This window comes from Xenopus tropicalis, chromosome 1 (genome assembly GCF_000004195.4).
Source record: "Xenopus tropicalis strain Nigerian chromosome 1, UCB_Xtro_10.0, whole genome shotgun sequence".
NCBI classification, from domain to species: domain Eukaryota; kingdom Metazoa; phylum Chordata; class Amphibia; order Anura; family Pipidae; genus Xenopus; species Xenopus tropicalis.
The window spans coordinates 76,185,861-76,203,258 of NC_030677.2; the positions used below are offsets into that span (position 1 = coordinate 76,185,861).

The 17,398-nt window shown below is 36.6% G+C and overlaps 1 protein-coding gene across 5 annotated transcripts in view; it reads right to left on the bottom strand.

Moving 5' to 3' along the window:
- Positions 1 to 17,398, bottom strand: part of bmpr1b (bone morphogenetic protein receptor type 1B) — a 244,543-nt gene that overhangs the window by 105,269 nt on the left and 121,876 nt on the right. The window lies entirely within an intron of this gene.

The following is a 17,398-nucleotide window of genomic DNA, read 5'->3' on the forward strand; positions in this document are numbered from 1 at the left end:
CAGGCAGATGATGTCGGATGATGTCAGTGGTGACGTAGGCAGCACAGCATGTGACATATCAGGGTGGGTCTATGATGTTAGGGGCTTGGTTATGACATGGAAATCCGCAACTAGACATGTGGCAACCTTACCAAAAAGTAACACCTACTTTAAGGAAGTAGTTGCAGTGCAAGAAGCCAATACAATGATACCCCAAATAATTTGATTTGTTTTTGTTATTACAAATATAATGTTCAATGTACCACTGATGATGCAGAGAGGAATCCAATGCATTCACTATATATTTGGCCAGTTTATATTACAATGATAGAAAAAAGACTTTGAATACAAACTCTAGAAATGTTTTGGAACTGATACTCAGAAAAGCATTCAAAAAACGTAGACAAGGGAATTTCTTTTCACATATTTGGTGTTCTTGCGTAAACTGCCAGTTAATATATTGTTCCATCCAGAAACAGAGATGCAGAAAATGTTATTGTACCCCTGGCACGTGAAATGTTCCTTAAGTGCCACAGGGGGCAGACTGCATTACACTTGTAAACAGCAGCTTGCTCATACCCAACATTCCAGATCATCCTCCCTTTTTCTCCTTAAAGAACACTCACCAGTGGCAACTGAATATTATTTTCTAAAGTGGTGTGTTTTTTATGGATGTTGGTTTTAGAAAGAATCTTAAATGGCAAAAAGAAAGCAACCTCTGAAAGACAGCTTGTGAACTTGAACTTATACGTGAGAGCATCGATGCTGGCTAATACTATAAATAGGCTTTCTGCTGGTACTTAGGTTACACAACACAGCAGTGGTGCAATGCATATGTTTGTGATCCATTCCCTCTCTCTTACTGACTGAATAGACAGCAGATAGCTGCAGGTGTGTAATATATGAGATGGGGAAGCAATGTTCATGTTAGAGCTATGATGACAGCTCCACATACTTGATGGAGTGGGGAAGCCTGTAAAAAAAACTTTACTTCAACTCTACACGGTATCAAAAATCTGTTGACATGGTTAGTATAAGGGTTCCAGTGTTGTTAACAGGCCTGAGCTCTGTCTTAATGGGTAAGGTAATAAGATTTGCTAGACTTCTAATAAGTACTACTCCCCAAATAGCATTTACAGGGCTGGTATTTGGCTAAAGTTTACTCCTTGTTGTGTATGCCTCTGCTTGTCTCCATATCATTCTACAATAAAAGTGTGACTTTTTTTTAAAAGTACTGTTTAACTCTTTTGTCTGCAGATATAAGTTGACTTAAGCTAGTCATACACGTTTAGATTTGTTTGATTAAAGGGACAGTAACGCCAAAAAATGAAAGTGTATAAAAGTAATTACTATATAATGTAATGCTGCCCTGTACTGGTACAACTGGTGTGTTTTCCTTAGAAAGACTACTATAGTTTATATAATAAAGCTTCTGTGTAGCCACGGGGGCAGCCATTTACAGGAGAAAAGGCACAGGTTACTTAGCAGATAACAGATAAAACCCCATTATATTCTACAAAGCTTATCTGTTATCTGCTATGTGCCTGTGCCTTTTCTCCTTTTTCCCAGCTTCAATGGCTGCCCCCGTGTTGACATAGCAGCTCATTTATATAAACTATAGTAGCGTTTCTGTTGCAAACTTACCAGTTTTACCAGCGCAGGGCAACTGTACATTATATTTGAATTACTTTAAAACACTTTCATTTTTTGGTGTTACTGTTCCTTTAACAAAGCAGCCATAAAGTCTATGATTATTTTGACATCCCACATGATGGGCTCAACTGGTGCAAATTGCTGGCTTCTAAAAAGATGTGGACAGCACCAAAGGATCAAATTGCCCCAATCTCATGCATTTGTACCCTAGTAAGCTAGTTTCATCAGCTAGTTTTGTTGGTTAGTATTCTTTACCAGAATAAAAATATTGGGTTCTTTTTCCCTGTAGGATGTGCATACTCACACCTACCTCAGTGTTAACACTGTTTGAATAAATTGTGCTCCATTCTGTTATTGTCAACTTTAATACAATTGCTTAAAATGTGTTTGTTTCAAATATCTTTTTACAAGGGTAATACTGTACTTATATTTTCTAAATATGAGTAAATTAAGATGCAGCAAACCCTATAATAAACTCAATTAGCAAAGTTTAGGATTGTCTCAGGTCATCTGAAAACCAAAGCAACAAGGTGGAAGTGAAAACCATTTTCGGTAATTCTTTCAGTCATTACCTGGTGATAAACTGTTACAAATCACATCAATAAGATCTTTTTATTTTATTATTTTGCTTTATTTGGCCTTCTTACTCTTGCCCTGGGGCTGCAATCAATTCCCATGCCACAGCCTATTTCCTTCTCATAAATGTACTGGAACAGACCCATACTCTCCTAACAAATCTGAAGACATGTAAAATCACTTAGAAACCTGGGAAAGGAAACTGTGAAGAAAAATTGTAATCTGTTTCTATACTTAATCTTTAGGTAATAAAAGATTACAGATTCAACACTCCAAAGACATATCATTTGACTATTACTCCTTTTAAAGGGGACCAGTCACCCAAAGAAATAATTCCAAATTGTTTTATATTGTGTTTGTCAAGCAAAATAAACTTAACTAACTAATCTTATTTTTTTCAGCCTAGGAATGCAAAATTTCTGCAACCAAGCAGGCACCATTTTGTGGACACTGTTATGAAGGCAAGCTTTGCATCCTGCCGAAATCTTGTTTCTGTGCCAGTGTGGGATTACCTGATACCCATGTCCATCCAATGGTTATAAAATTAGATGGTGAGGATGTAGGGGGAATATGAGTGCAGAAACATCTAAGAAGTTCTGAAAGTGAAAGTAACTCTTTGCCCCTCCTCTATGCCTAAGGCATAGAGGCAGGGCAGGCAATATTTGATTGACAGCTGGGATCTTTAAATGCTTTTATAATGGGTATGCACGTGTTAATAAAAAATTAGTTTGGATTTCATGTTTAATTTAAAAGGGACTTTTATTATACAGCTTTTTATGCCTAGGTAACAGGTCCACTTTAACATGACCAAGAGTTTGAATATGCCTAATTTTTGTGAATGTAACAGATTCCTGGCTTTTCATATACCTTGTGTATGCAGCTTCACTAAAATACATATTTCTATATAAAATAAATATCTCCATGTATGAACAATAAAGGGCAACACAAATAAAAGGTGGCATTTCAAAACATGTTGCTGTGCCAGTGAGGTATCATTTCTGCCCTCTGTGGCAACCAGTTATACAAAGCTGTTTCTACACTTAATCGTCAGCAGTACAAGCAGAGTAGAAGTTTCCTCTCCCCAGTTTTAGTGAACATTTCTCATGACTGTGTGGGACACTAAGCTGATATCTATAAACACTGTAATTTCTGCTACTCCGGTGTTTTTAAGGGATATGAGTGGCTGGACCACTGAAATACAGCCAGGGGGCCTGTGTACTTTGGCACTGAATTGTTATATTAATGTTATTTCTGAGACACATGTTTTTTAGCTTGTTAGTCTTGCGTCTGAATTACATAGTATAACAGTACTGTAAGCTGCATGCAACATTTTGTATATATGTCTCAAAAGGGGATTAAAGGAATACACATTACTAGTATTCCCTGTCTAAGTATTAGTTCCCTATATTCATATAATTACAAAACGTTTACAAATGCATACTATACATAACCCTATGCTTTGTTCTAGAGCAAAACAACAGCCCAAAACTAGTGCCTAACAGCCCTGTATGTAACACCTTTAACCAGGTCTGGACTGGAATTTAAAATAGGCCCTGGCATTTTAAATACACAGAGGCCAAACAGCCCCCCATCAGCCCACTAAATAGTGGCTGCCTATGGCATCTTACAGCAGCCCCTCTGGCATTTGCCAGAATCCACATATTGCCACATCAGGCCTGCCTCTAACCAGATGCTGAGTGTTATGGTATATCATTGACAACTAAATTGTTTACAATGTTCCTCAAGTTTTTACCCCAATTGCAAGAACTTCATCATTTGCAAGCCCTGAATGAATAAACTCCAACATGTCAGTTTTCAAGATATACCTCCATATAACATTGTCACTAAAAGATAATAATGAAAATAATATTGGTTCAAGTTTTCATGACAGGGAGCACTGAGAATCCATACCTTTTCTATAGGCACATCTAGAAAATTTGACCATACTGTGGATCACAGTGGGCCATTTTTTATGTCATTCGGCCTCATCTTTAGACTTAATGATACAAACACTACTGGCTAAGATAAAGCGAGCCAAACATCTTCTGCTTCATTCTCATTCACAGCATATAAACACCACAGAACTTTATAGAAAACCCAAGTTCTCTGAAAGGAGTGTAGAAATATCTCCTGGATAATATTATCTATTACAAGTAAGGCTGATGCCAGACGTGGCGTAGGGCTGATATTTTCAGCAAGCGGAAAAACGCTTGGCGAAAATACAGCCCTACGCCTGCTACTTGTGCTTCCACCCGAATGAATGAGATACCCTCGGTGCAGACACATTTAGCCGATATACGCATGAAAACGCGAGATAATGCAAAGTCTCGCATTTTTATGCGTATATCGGCTACATGTGCCTGCACCCGAGCATATCTCATTCATTCGGGTGCAGGCAAAAGCAGCAGGCGTAGGGCTGTATTTTCGCCGAGCATTTTTCCGCTTGCCGAAAATATCAGCTCTACGCCACATCTGGCATCAGCCTAAAGCTGTAGAGTAGACTTAAATGTATAAGCTCTTAGAGAATGTAAACGTTTAGGCGTTAATATAATTTGCCCTGCCCATTCCCTGTATGTTGGCCGTCTGTATTCTGTGCAAGTATTCCAACTGGTGTGGTGTAAATAGGCTGCAGCAAAATGAGTCCAAGTACTGACAAATTTGAAATGACTGGAACCCCACCCAGCTCTACGCCATTTAGAAATGTTTGCTATGAATAATGCCCCAGTTAAATTTAGATCAGACTTCTATTATTCATCATTTAATTTTTAATATTCCTTAAATTGCTGTTGGCTTCAAAACCACATAATAGTAAGAAAATCTGTTGAAATTATTTTTATAAGCTATTACCTTATATTGGCAACATGGGTGTGGAGGAGAAAAACAGGATCGTTGGGTCTGCTCAGTCTCCTTCCAATCGAATCAGTTATTGTTTTCCAGACACTTTATAGAATTCTTTATACTAGCGTTAGACTCTTTCATGGAAAAGCACAGACCATATAAGAGGCCAAGGGCTGTGCTTTATAACCATTTTTTAGATAATAAATGAGATAGTTTTGGAATGTATATCTAAATGGTAAAAAACACACAAGCATTCCAACGGGGAAAAAAAATAATAAGATAAATGTTTCAAGATCAAAATACAAGAATGAGAAAATCACGTTTTCATTGTGAACAGATGCAATTAATTATATAATAAGAAGGAACATTATTGATTGCTAGGTTCATATGTCTGGCTGAGGTTTTACTGCTTACCGCCATTTTATCAAATCATCTAAAAATCTTACAAAAATAAAGAATAAATGTGCTCTACTTTTTACTTTAAAGTATTATCACATTTACTTTGGTTCTGGCACTCTCAGAACCTGCTGCCTTACAAGATGATTGAAACAATATGTTCACGATTGCTAGCAAAATGTTTAAAAAAAGTCATTTGCACATTGAGACATGGTTGCAATAATACAAAAGAAAATATTATTTTGACACACTAAAGACTTCTTTTTTATCATCAAGTTAATGAACAGACTAAAGAGGGAAGGGGTTTTGGCTACAAAAACAGGACTTTTTTTGTTTCAGAATTTGAAAATTACACAGATATCCACTAATATATACTGCATTACTTGCCTATATTGAGAAAGGAATTGGCCTAGCTTTCACCAGTGTAGGACACTGGAGCTCCATGGAAAAAATATACAGAATATTTATTTTATCTTTAAAATTTGTCATAAAAATAAATAATTATATTACTGCATTTTCACTGCATTCAAGACATTATATTACATTTCTATGTGAGAGCATACTATAGCTTACAATGTGCAGAGAAATTATTTCTCTCCTTATTTGAATCCACTCATATATGAGAAGGAAATGCTAAACTGTTTACCTTAGCTAAAGTAAGCCATAGACAACAATAGGGATATGTAAAAGGGGTCCACATTCATTTTATGGTTCAGTAGCAGCTTATTATACGTTAATTCCTAACATTCCTAATTACAAGGTTTGTATATTTTCTAATTGTTTTTAGAAGTGCACGAGTCAGATAGAGATCTAGATTTGTGTCTTGTAAGACAAATGTTCCAGTGGACATGCTCCTTTTGGCTCCAACTCCTATAAGCAAGACATGGCAGTCGTCAACCCATCTAACTTATGTATAGGGCAAGGGGGCGGCTGCAGGGGGAGCATTAGAAATTGTTTAGGACAAGGCCCTTTTCTAGGAGAGGCACTTTTAAAAAATAGATAACTGCGATCTTGCTCTCTTTTAAAAACTTTACTAGCACTGTTCTTATGGGTGTTTACCTCTGTATACCAGACTACAGAGTTTCTGCACTACCCCCAAGTCAGACTCTGATATCCAAAAACTGTAGGAAGGAAAACTGGCTACAATGAGCTATCTCTGTTAAGTGCTATGTATGGTGGTACTGTACCTTGGAGGGACCCTTTGCAAGACAGACAATTACTTTGGTCCACTATTCTTTTTTAGAAAACCAAAAAAATGAAAACTAAATCCAGGTCTAACAGGCTAAAGCTTATTTGCACTTTTTTTCCCTGTACCACCCTTACTATAGATAGTCTTGCCATTACATCTGTAAATAGATTTGTCACTTGGACTTTTTACCAGCCCAGAGACTAAAACGTGTGCCAACCTTATTTATAGGGAGTAATAGTAACAACCTAGTAAGGGCAGCAACTTAGGTTAGGCAGAAACCTAATGCAAAATCTAATAATAAAAATGTAATAACAGTAAGTAAGTAAAAATGCCCTGGACAAGTTTAAGTAATCAATTAACAATTTGCACAGATTGAAACCAGAACAAAAAAAAAAAAAAAAAACAAGAATTTCATGATGGCAGCCCATTATGCCTCCTCTCTTGGGGCAGCCAATGAATCTTTACACCTTAGCTATTAGCATTCAGCAGCAACCTTGTGCAGTGTAGTAAACTCCTGCTAATTTATACTAATCCTTTCAGTACTCAGTTTGAAAAGAAGCAGCAGGGGGAACCCACGCTAGCTCTGCACTTCATATTTCAGTTTTGTGAGTAAAAGTATTATAACATCTATTTGGGCCACTTTCCCTATAGGTTTATTTCACACATTTTTCACATATTTTGTGCAGAATTTAAGCACCTCCAATCTTTAGCTTGTGGTCAGAGCCTGTGATAAAAATCAGAGACCCAGTAAATACAAGTGGGAGTAAATCTTCAAGTACCATGCAAGGGTCCTAGTATTATTAAACTACATCTCCAAGCATTCTAAGCAAAGCCTTGATTGGATGCTAAGGGGCTGATTTACTTACCCACGAACGGGTCGAATGGAGTCCGATTGCGTTTTTTTCGTAATGATCGGTATTTTGCGATTTTTTCGTATGTTTTGCGATTTTTTCGGATTCTTTACGAATTTTTCGTTACCAATACGATTTTTGCGTAAAAACGCGAGTTTTCGTATCCATTCCGAAAGTTGCGTAAAAAGTTGCGCATTTTTCGTAGCGTTAAAACTTACGCGAAAAGTTGCGCATTTTTCGCGTAAGTTTTAACGCTACGAAAAATGCGCAACTTTTTACGCAACTTTCGTAATGGATACGAAAAACTCGCGTTTTTACGAAAAATTGTATTGGTAACGAAAAATTCGTAAAGAATCCGAAAAAATCGCAAAACATACGAAAAAGTCGCAAAATGTTCGTTTTCAAGTCGGAACTTTTCCAATTCGGGTCGGATTCGTGGGTTAGTAAATCAGCCCCTAAGTGTAGCCTCTATAGTTTCCCCTAAATTGGACCCAGGCTACAGACATAGTATGAAGTATATTTATCAATGCGTGAAAGTTAGAGTTACCATTTAATAAATACACTATTAAAAATATCACAGGAATGAACTGAAAGTGGGTAAATATTTCTATGGTTAGCTCTAATCTTATATTTTGATAAATCTGCCCCTTAGTGTCCAACAGCAGATCTATAGCTGAGCCACTAGCATAGGCTAAACATGTTGTACTAACAATAAATAGTGTCCTGGCATGTGAATTCTGCCACCCACATAACTTGTTGCAATTTATTTTCTCTTGGTAGTCAAATAAAAAGGTTTTCTATTTTATCTATAATAAAAAGAAGTTCTATTTGTCCTGTGGTCACTGTCTATGAGTTTGCAGGGAGTGCTACATTACAAATGGCATGCATGATAGATGAGAACTGGTACTAATGAAAGTAAAGGGAAAATAAAACAAGGAAATCCTGTTATTGGCGATCGTTAGTGAGTGGAGAGGTTAGAAAATATACCTAAAAAGTTTATTTACTACTGCTTGAAATTAACTACAAATTGTGTTTTCCGGGCATGTTCATTTTTCCACATTAATGGAAAACACATTTTGGACTTTTTTCACGAGTATTTTACTTCCACATTGAATATATCACAACATTATTTAAATGTTTCCATTAAATTTTTTCACTGACATTTTTCACCAGGTCTGAATCTGAGGAAACTATTATAATGCGTAAAATGTACAACCAGTTCATGCTTAGCAAGAAAGTTAGCTTAAGCATGAGAAGAATTTATTGTTAAGTGTATATAGAATATATATTAAAAACAGGTCAATGTTTAGGTCTTTTCCTAATACCTTTATCAAGCCCATATAAATAAGGTCTTGATAAAGGTATATATACCTTTATCAAGGAATATATATGTATGTATATGTACATACAAAAAAGTCCTTATACCATTTACTTACAAAAAAAAATGATATAAAGTTTACAATTGCAAAAATGCATATTTTTCTAAAACTTTCTATTGCACTTCCTGTACCCATTCAGAATAGTGGCCTGCTGGCTTCTAAAGTAGCCTCAAAATAAATTGATAGGAAATTGTACTGTACAAGTGGAAACCTTTTTTCGTACTATATTGTTTTCTTCTAGTTGCTAAAAAAAAATGGGAAATTAGAGTATAACAAATTGCACAGTAGGTCTTACTTTTCCTTCTCTTTTGCATACTGTTTATACCTCAGCAGGTAGTGGTTAAACAGAAATGCTTGACCACTGGTTAATTGTGCCACATACTCTAAACATATCTCTCGTATCCCAGGTACACTGTATAAATAATTCATTTAAATGGTTTCACTGTCAAAATGCTGACTCAGATGTGGCAATCCTTCAACGAACTAAAGACGTTTTTTTTCAAGCATGAAATTTGTAAATTGGTTTGACTCTGTTAATTTGTTTTTGCACTCTGAATTTACACACTACAGCTCTTTAATTTCCTCAAAGTATCTGGCAATGTTTGCTGTTCGCAAAACCTTGGTGTTTGTTTTGGCTAGGTGTCCTAAGACAGCGGGGGAATGGACAAGGTGAAGGGAGACTTGCGTGTGTGGGCAGTCGTATTTTAAACATACACAGACAAAAAAAAAATAACAGGATTTTTAATAAATGTACTGATTCTGATAAGAAGTTGGGATCTTACAGAACTTACATGATGAACAACCAATCATCAGATAGCATTTAGTGGTTACTTGCATGAAAGAAAATACTTGATTAGTTGCTGCTGTTAAAGGAAATTATCATTTTGCAAGATCTATATGAATACTTTACTATAAAATAGCTCAAACCTCAGCTTCAAACCGTTCTTCAACGGGCTTCCTAATATTTCATCAGTAAAGACAGTAAAATCTGCCTATCACACAGTCTAACCAGGGCCACCGCTCCCTATAAGCAGAGTACTCAGTCTGCATAGGGCACCAACTCCCAGGGGGCACCATCTCAGCTGCTCCAAAAAAAAACATTTTTATATATTATAACATACCCCCCAACACTGTCCCGTCGGTTTTTATAGCGCATCCTGCTGTCCGGGATAGTTCTATCAATCTAGGGGGGCTATTGGGGGCACTTACTATGGGGGCATTGTCTATGGGGGCTATTGGGGGCACTTACTATGGGGGCATTGTCTATGGTGGCAATTGGGGGCACTGTGTGTGGGGCCCCTATAGTAGGTGTTTTTTTTTATTATTTTATTTTTACTTCCGTAATATTTGGGGGAGGGGGCACAAAAGTAAATTTCTGCTTAGGGCACACATTTGGCCAGCAGCGGCCCTGAGTCTAACTCAGATAATCTGACAGAACTAGTATATGCAGTACCAGAACTGCCTATGTTTAACATAAACTAACATCATGAGATACCATACAGCTATAAAATGAAGTAACATATAAATAAAATTCTGTGACCAGTTATTTTATGCCCTTAAGAAGCTGTTCACATTAAAAAGAAGGAAATGTTTTTTTTACAGCTGAAGGGGGCAGCAGCGTGCTGGATAGCACCTGTTCGTGTGCACTGAAGTGGTTAATAGTAGGTAATGGTAAAGTGATTGCAAGACATCTGCATGGAACATGTGGATTGCGCTTGAATCTTTCCATCGCTTTTAATAAAATAGTTTGAGATAATCAGTGCCAGGGATATTGTTATCATGAGGAAAAAATGGTCTCTTTGGCATGAACTGTCCTCAGTTTCTCCAAAATGTCCCCCAAAGTCTATATTTATCTGGAGAAGCAATCAGAGTATTCCCATTTGTAAACACCTGTCTGCAGTTCTGGAGAAGCTGGCTTTGTATTTTATTTTTAACATCTGGAAATGTGAGATCCATGCAGGCAGTCTCTTGTTAATGACATAAACATCAGTTCCCTATATCAACCTATTTCCCACTGGATCTAGCCTATTAGATTGCTTTATTAACAAACATATTGCATGATAATACACATGCTAACACAGCTTTTCCAGATAAATATTCTTATACACACAATACTGAACATATGTTAAGATAAAATATAACCTCTTTTTAAGTATACCTGTCTGTTTATTGTGAGAATACTTCCCAAGATTAGAACAGGGCAGCACATAGACTACAACCAGGGCACATCACTGTTGTCTGGATGATGCTTGTACTGACAACAGTCAAAGACCACCTGCATCTATAACCACAGAATGTTGCTTGCTGCATAGAAACTGTATATTGTGTTTCAGTTTGTACATGGTGCAGTGGAAAGTGTTTGTGTATTCCTTTGCTTGTATCAAAATAACCAAAAAGTAAATGGAATAGAAAACTGAAACAGAACATATAAGGGGAGTTAAGTTATATTAAATAAAGGTGAACCTTTTACTATAGTTAAAATAGGTGCTGAGCTCCCTATATGACATAAGTGCCATTTATGGTAAGTTATGCTATTAGTACTATATTGAGGTTTAGACATATACTATTAGTAGTATAGTAGGGGTGTGTGAATTAGAAATGTATTCTATAAACCTTAAAGGGGAAGAAAAGCTATAATTAATTGGCTCCCCCTGGTGATTATACCTGGGCCAGTGCTCAAAACTGTACCAGCCTAGGATATTATAAGCTTATTCGCAGTGATCTTCTGCTTCTTTTTTCATTTTTATTAGGCTTGGGTAGAAGCATGTACAGTACAGTGAAAAAGCCAACTATTTGCATCTACATTTGACTTTGTGCTCTACTGCGCATGCATGTCTCAAACTGAAATGAAGAGAAGAAGGAAGCTGAAGAACATGGCAGTGATGACCTTCTACAGAAGTATCTCGGGCCAACGCAGTTTTTAGCAAATAAGAGCACCAGCCCAGGGTATAATCAGTGGGGGTGTCTAAAGTTTTGGCACCCCCCCCCCATGATTACACCTTTGGTTCTCCTTTGACTGCATCCCACAGATACATTACCTGAGGATCTGGTCGGCATTAAAGTAATGAGAAAACCAACTTTTATTCACTTAGTTATACACTTATACTAAACACATTAAAGTATATTAATGTATGGACCTCTACCTAGGGCTTGCTTTGGTTAGTAAAGTGAGGGGATGATTTTTTCTTATCAGGAAAGATAGAGACGATTTAATTAGACAACTAATGCCTTCTTTGTCTATAGGTATACACATTAGCACACATAAGCCTGGACAGTCTTTTATTAAATCAGACTTGACATTTTCTAAACTTTTGAGTAAATACAAAAGATAATTAATACCAGACCCTCCTTTCATTTCTGCCCATTAATGACTGACAATATATTGCTATTTTGCTGTTAGTTATATTCAAGCCAGTTGCTATCATACCTTGAGACCATCAGATATCATTTCACCTAATAGGGCGATTTGGTAACATTGTTTACACAGTGTCCAAAAAAATATTCCGACTGCCATTTAAACAAAACAGCTTTACCAGTATAATTACAGCTGGATGTGTTAGTTAATATGTGTTCTTGTAAAAATATTTTTCTGACAAAAATGTTATGTGCTTTTTCTTAACATAGCACATTTTTTACTTTTCCTATTGTTAGAAACCTTAAATATGTGTTCATGTGCCAAAAAGACGGCAATTTTTTTTTTTTAACATGAGTGTAGGCAGATTGAGTTAGGTGCTGGAAAATCTTACTGAACAAAGTCCTTTTGCATACAATATTTATTGACAGTTCTTGGCAAACCTAATGGAATGCTAGTTGTTTAAGGTGTTGCTATAACTTGCATAATTTATTGACCATTTGAAGAGCCATAGATCAAAATGGACGTGTTGAAATTATTTGATAAACCATTTTACAACATAAAAAAAAAAGAAGAAAACAAAATAATTTTCCCTCCTTGGAGATCTTTCACCTATGCTCTTGGTGGATGCAGGCTGTCCATATATAGTCAAGGACAGACTATACCAATAAGTCATGGCAGGGAGAACAACATATGCCATATGAAATTTATGTAGGGGAACACTGTGCAGCTAATACTTCACTTGGCAGAGGTGGGTTAGTGAAATCATCTCTAAAGTAGTTTAGTGTTTTAATAAATATATCAAAACTAGATATAGCTTATGTTAAGGAGGCTTGAAGAGATAACAATAACCTGTTATTTTTGGCAAATTTCAGCTGCAAGATCTGGCTCTCAAGGATTGCATTGTTCAAGAAGCATCTACAGGCTTCACCAACATCTTGACTTTTTATTGGCAACCACATACTCATGCATTTTTTTGCACTGTAGTTATATAGGTTTTTTTATAAAGTCCTTGTCATTTTCCTTTTAATTCACAGAGAAGTAAATATTTTTTTTGTATATCCCGCACAAAGTTTCCTGGAATTGTGGAGCTGACTTTTTATTCATTTTTTTCAAGAGTGTCTCTCTATCAAAACACATGCTATAAGACTGTGGCATTCTATAGTGTCTGTTATTTCAGGACTAGAATGATATTATTCCACAGGGATAAGGGAGTTCGGCTAATTAAGCAAATGAGCCCATTTAGACAGACAAACAAGACAAGATAGAACGATAGACTCTTTAGGGCTCTGGCACACGCGAGTCTTTTTTGGCGATTTCGGGAAATCGCGCCCCCGCGTGTGCCATCCCGCCGGCGACTTACATGTTCGCCGGTGGGATGGTGGGTCATGGCAACTCGGAGAGATTAGTCGCCCGCGAACAGGGAGTTTTGTCGCGGGCGACTAATTTCCCCATGTGCCAGAGCCCTTAGAGGTAGCTACAGGGAAACATTAAAAGGATAAACAAAAGCAAGAAGTTATGCATTCACCTACTAAGTAAAAGAAAAGGGTCTGAAAAACATCAATTTAGCTTCACACTTTAATAGGTTCAATTTTTTAACATCCAAAATCAGAGCTATTTTTCCTAGAAGAGCTTCTTATTTAGAAAACTGTAAAGATGTGATTTATGTTGATAAGACATTTGTTCAACATTAAGCAAAATTTCCTGTGACAGTTCCGCACTACTATTTACTTGATTTATGATAACTACATATCAGTTTGTCCCACATTTTGGGACTTTACAATTATCATGTTAATGAAGAAAGCAGAAACAGTTTGAAATTACTATTATATTCATAATTGCTGACAGGAAATATGAGGTGGTAGTTAATGTTCTGTCATGTCAGTGAATAGGTTCATGGTGTTGCACTAAAAAGAACCCTCAAGAATTCACCATTTTTTATATACTATACATTTTGTAACCACCCTGAAGCTTTGTGTGTGGTATCAGTAATGTACACTAGTAAAAGAAAATCTTTGAACAAAAACTATTTCAGAATACAGTAGCACATACTTAAATTTGTCTTGTTGATGCAGTTAGCATAGAGAAAAACCAGACAGCATTCTCTTAATTGACTGCAATGTTTCCTGCGCAGAAACCATAGAAATACATATTTTAGATTAATAAAGGTAAAACTTATAATATTACTAAGTCTACAATGTCATATAACTGTTTAAAGTAAGACTTCAGCAACACATAATTATCTAGAACATACACACAATTAGCCTTAAGCTTGTAACTGTAATGCCATATATCACAGATATAGACCAAACTTATTGTAACAGTGTTTAGAATCTGGTTGCCAAATATAAAAAGACATTAATAAAAAAAAATAATAAAAACTTGTCAGTAGAGTATTTAAAGGAACAGTATCACCAAAAATGAAAGTACTTTAAAGAAATAAAAATAAGCTGCTGTGTAGCCATTGAAGCAGCCATTCAAAGCTGAAAAAGTAGAAAAGGCACAGGTTGCAGAAAACAGATAAATATATTTTATATAAACTATAGTACTATTTCTGAAGCAAACACACAACTTGGTGTTAGTGTTCCTTTAAAACTGCAGATTCTAAACACTGTTAAAATAAGTTTGGTCTGTACAAGTATCGGACCCCTTATCCGGAAACCTATTATCCAGAAAGTTCAGAATTATGGAAAGGCCATTTCCCATAGATTCCATTTTAATCAAATAATTCTAATTTTTCAAAATGATTTCTCTTTTCTTTGTAATAATAAAATAGTACCTTGTACTTGATCCCACCTAAGATATAATTAATCCTTATTTGAGCCAAAACAATGCTACTGGGTTTAATTACTGTTTAAATAATTTACAAGCTCAAGAAAGTTAAGGACAAAACCATGCAAATTGGGGTGGTAAAGAAGTTCAATTTAATTTGAATTTAATCTTTCCATAAAGGGGGGGATAGACCAGACAGGCAACATTGCATCATATTAAAATCATACAATCTGGAGCAGTGAAAGATAAGCACAGGTTGACAATCCGCCCCACATTTAATAATACGTCTAGTTGTGCCTTCACCTGTAAACACTGACAAAACCTGTTACTTGGGGGCCCATTTATCAAAGTACGATCGCTTCCAAATACAAAAAAATCTTATTTTTTCAAAGTTTTCATACTGTGCATATTTTTTGCGACTTTTTAGACAAAAAGAGTGACAATTTGTGCGACAAAATCATATTTGTCGCGCCGAGTACGAAAGTTTCGGATTCATTCAAGCTTCGGTATCGTGACTTTCCTTGGGCCAGGTTGGAGCTGCAGAGTGCCATTAAGACCTATGGGAGGCTTCCAAAATCATGCACTGAAGGTTCAAAGTCAGAAAGGTTTTCCCGCCGTTAACGATAGGTCGGATACGAAAATTTAGTGACTTTCGGAACGCCAATACAATATTATTGTGACTAATACGATTTTTTCGTAAGCATTTTCATGACATTTCCGATCATCAGAAATTATCGTATCTAATCCGAACTTTAGCTGTACCAAAGCTCTAGGCATAATTTTTTTTAAGAGCAGTGTCACTGTCCTTGATTTAGCTAATTCTTTGTTCTCTAATTTCTAACATACCAAGGCCCGCACCAGGTTTTGAGGTTACTTGAGATTACAGGGCAGAACTTTCTGAACAGCAACATCACAGTCCACTATTAAATACAATACACAAAATATAAAATAATAGTTAGCTATGCCTTTCCCTCAGGCCTGCAGCTTTTAGTGACCTACAATTTAAAACACTCTTAGTAGTGACGTGCAAGTTCACCCTTAGGTCAGGTGGGTTAGGATTTAAATTTGGGCAAATATTGCGGGTTTAGGATGGGTGTGGGTCAGACTGCTCCCAAAGTTTCCCTGTATTGGAACGTAAGGTGTGCATAAAAGTAACATAAATAGTGGAATGATGTGGGTAGGGGTTGGGTGCAGATCCCACAATGGCATCATTTTGCAGGTTAGGGTGGGGTGTGGGTTGAGATTTTCCTGACATGCACATCACTACTCCTTATTCAACACTGAACGCTTCAGTTGAACTATACCTGGACCTCCACAGGCGAGACAAAATTTAGTTCATGAAAGTTTACACTGAGCAAAATTCTGAGAACACTATTATTACCATAATAATTTCAGTTCATCATTTTAAAATACCTGCAATGGTTTATGCACAGAGTACGCCTTCTTGCATTACAAATGAAATATTCTGTAATATTTATAATCCAAGCTTCAATTCTAAAGGTTAGATTTTGCCATAGAGAAAATTTGGAAATAATCAAGAGCCAGCTGGAGGTGAAAAATCCGGAAAAAAAGACCAAGCAGAGGCCTATTAATAACACATTGTTAAGGGCAAAGAAAATTTCATTTTTTTGGCAATGTTGCCCCTAATTGTTTTTCCCCATGAGTCGAATGGTTATAATCCATGTGCATATGGTTTATACTCACGTGATTTACTTCTGCATACAATGAAACATGACAGTACATATGCTCTCAGTACATATACACTGTAACCATATGCCTGGGGTTTGTAAAATTTATAGCCAGGGAGAAAAGTTACCACTCATTAGCACAGTAAATGAAAAATGAATTCTACATAAATAAAAGAATAAGAGCTAGGTTTACTAAACACAATCCATGAGAGCTCATTTACGTAGCCCCCAGGCATAAGAGCAAAGAGCTTAAGAGTACTTTTGCCTAGAACTGGCTGTGATTTGCATCAGCAGGGTCAGGCACAGAGCACAGTGTCACCATGCCTATGGCTACCCTACAGAGCTTAAGGGTAGACAGTAAGTACAGGGCCCCATTGCAGCCTGCATTTACCACTGCTCCCTAATTGAGTGTGCCTGAATAATGTGCAAGTTAGGGGATGGGTAGGGTGCAGGTGGACTCACGTCTCCCCCCTCCTTCCCCTCATATATACAGTACCGTCAAACGCAAAACTGTATCCATGGGGGCGGCTGCAGGTCTCTTAGAAAACAGAAACACAGTATGTGGCAGAAACAATACAATAAAGGCACAAAGGTACATTTAGGGGCACATTTACTAATCCACGAACGTCTGAAAAGTGTCCAAATGCGTTTTTTTCGTAATGATCGGTATTTTGCGATTTTTTCGTAAACTGTCGCGACTTTTTCATAGCCATTACGACTTTTTC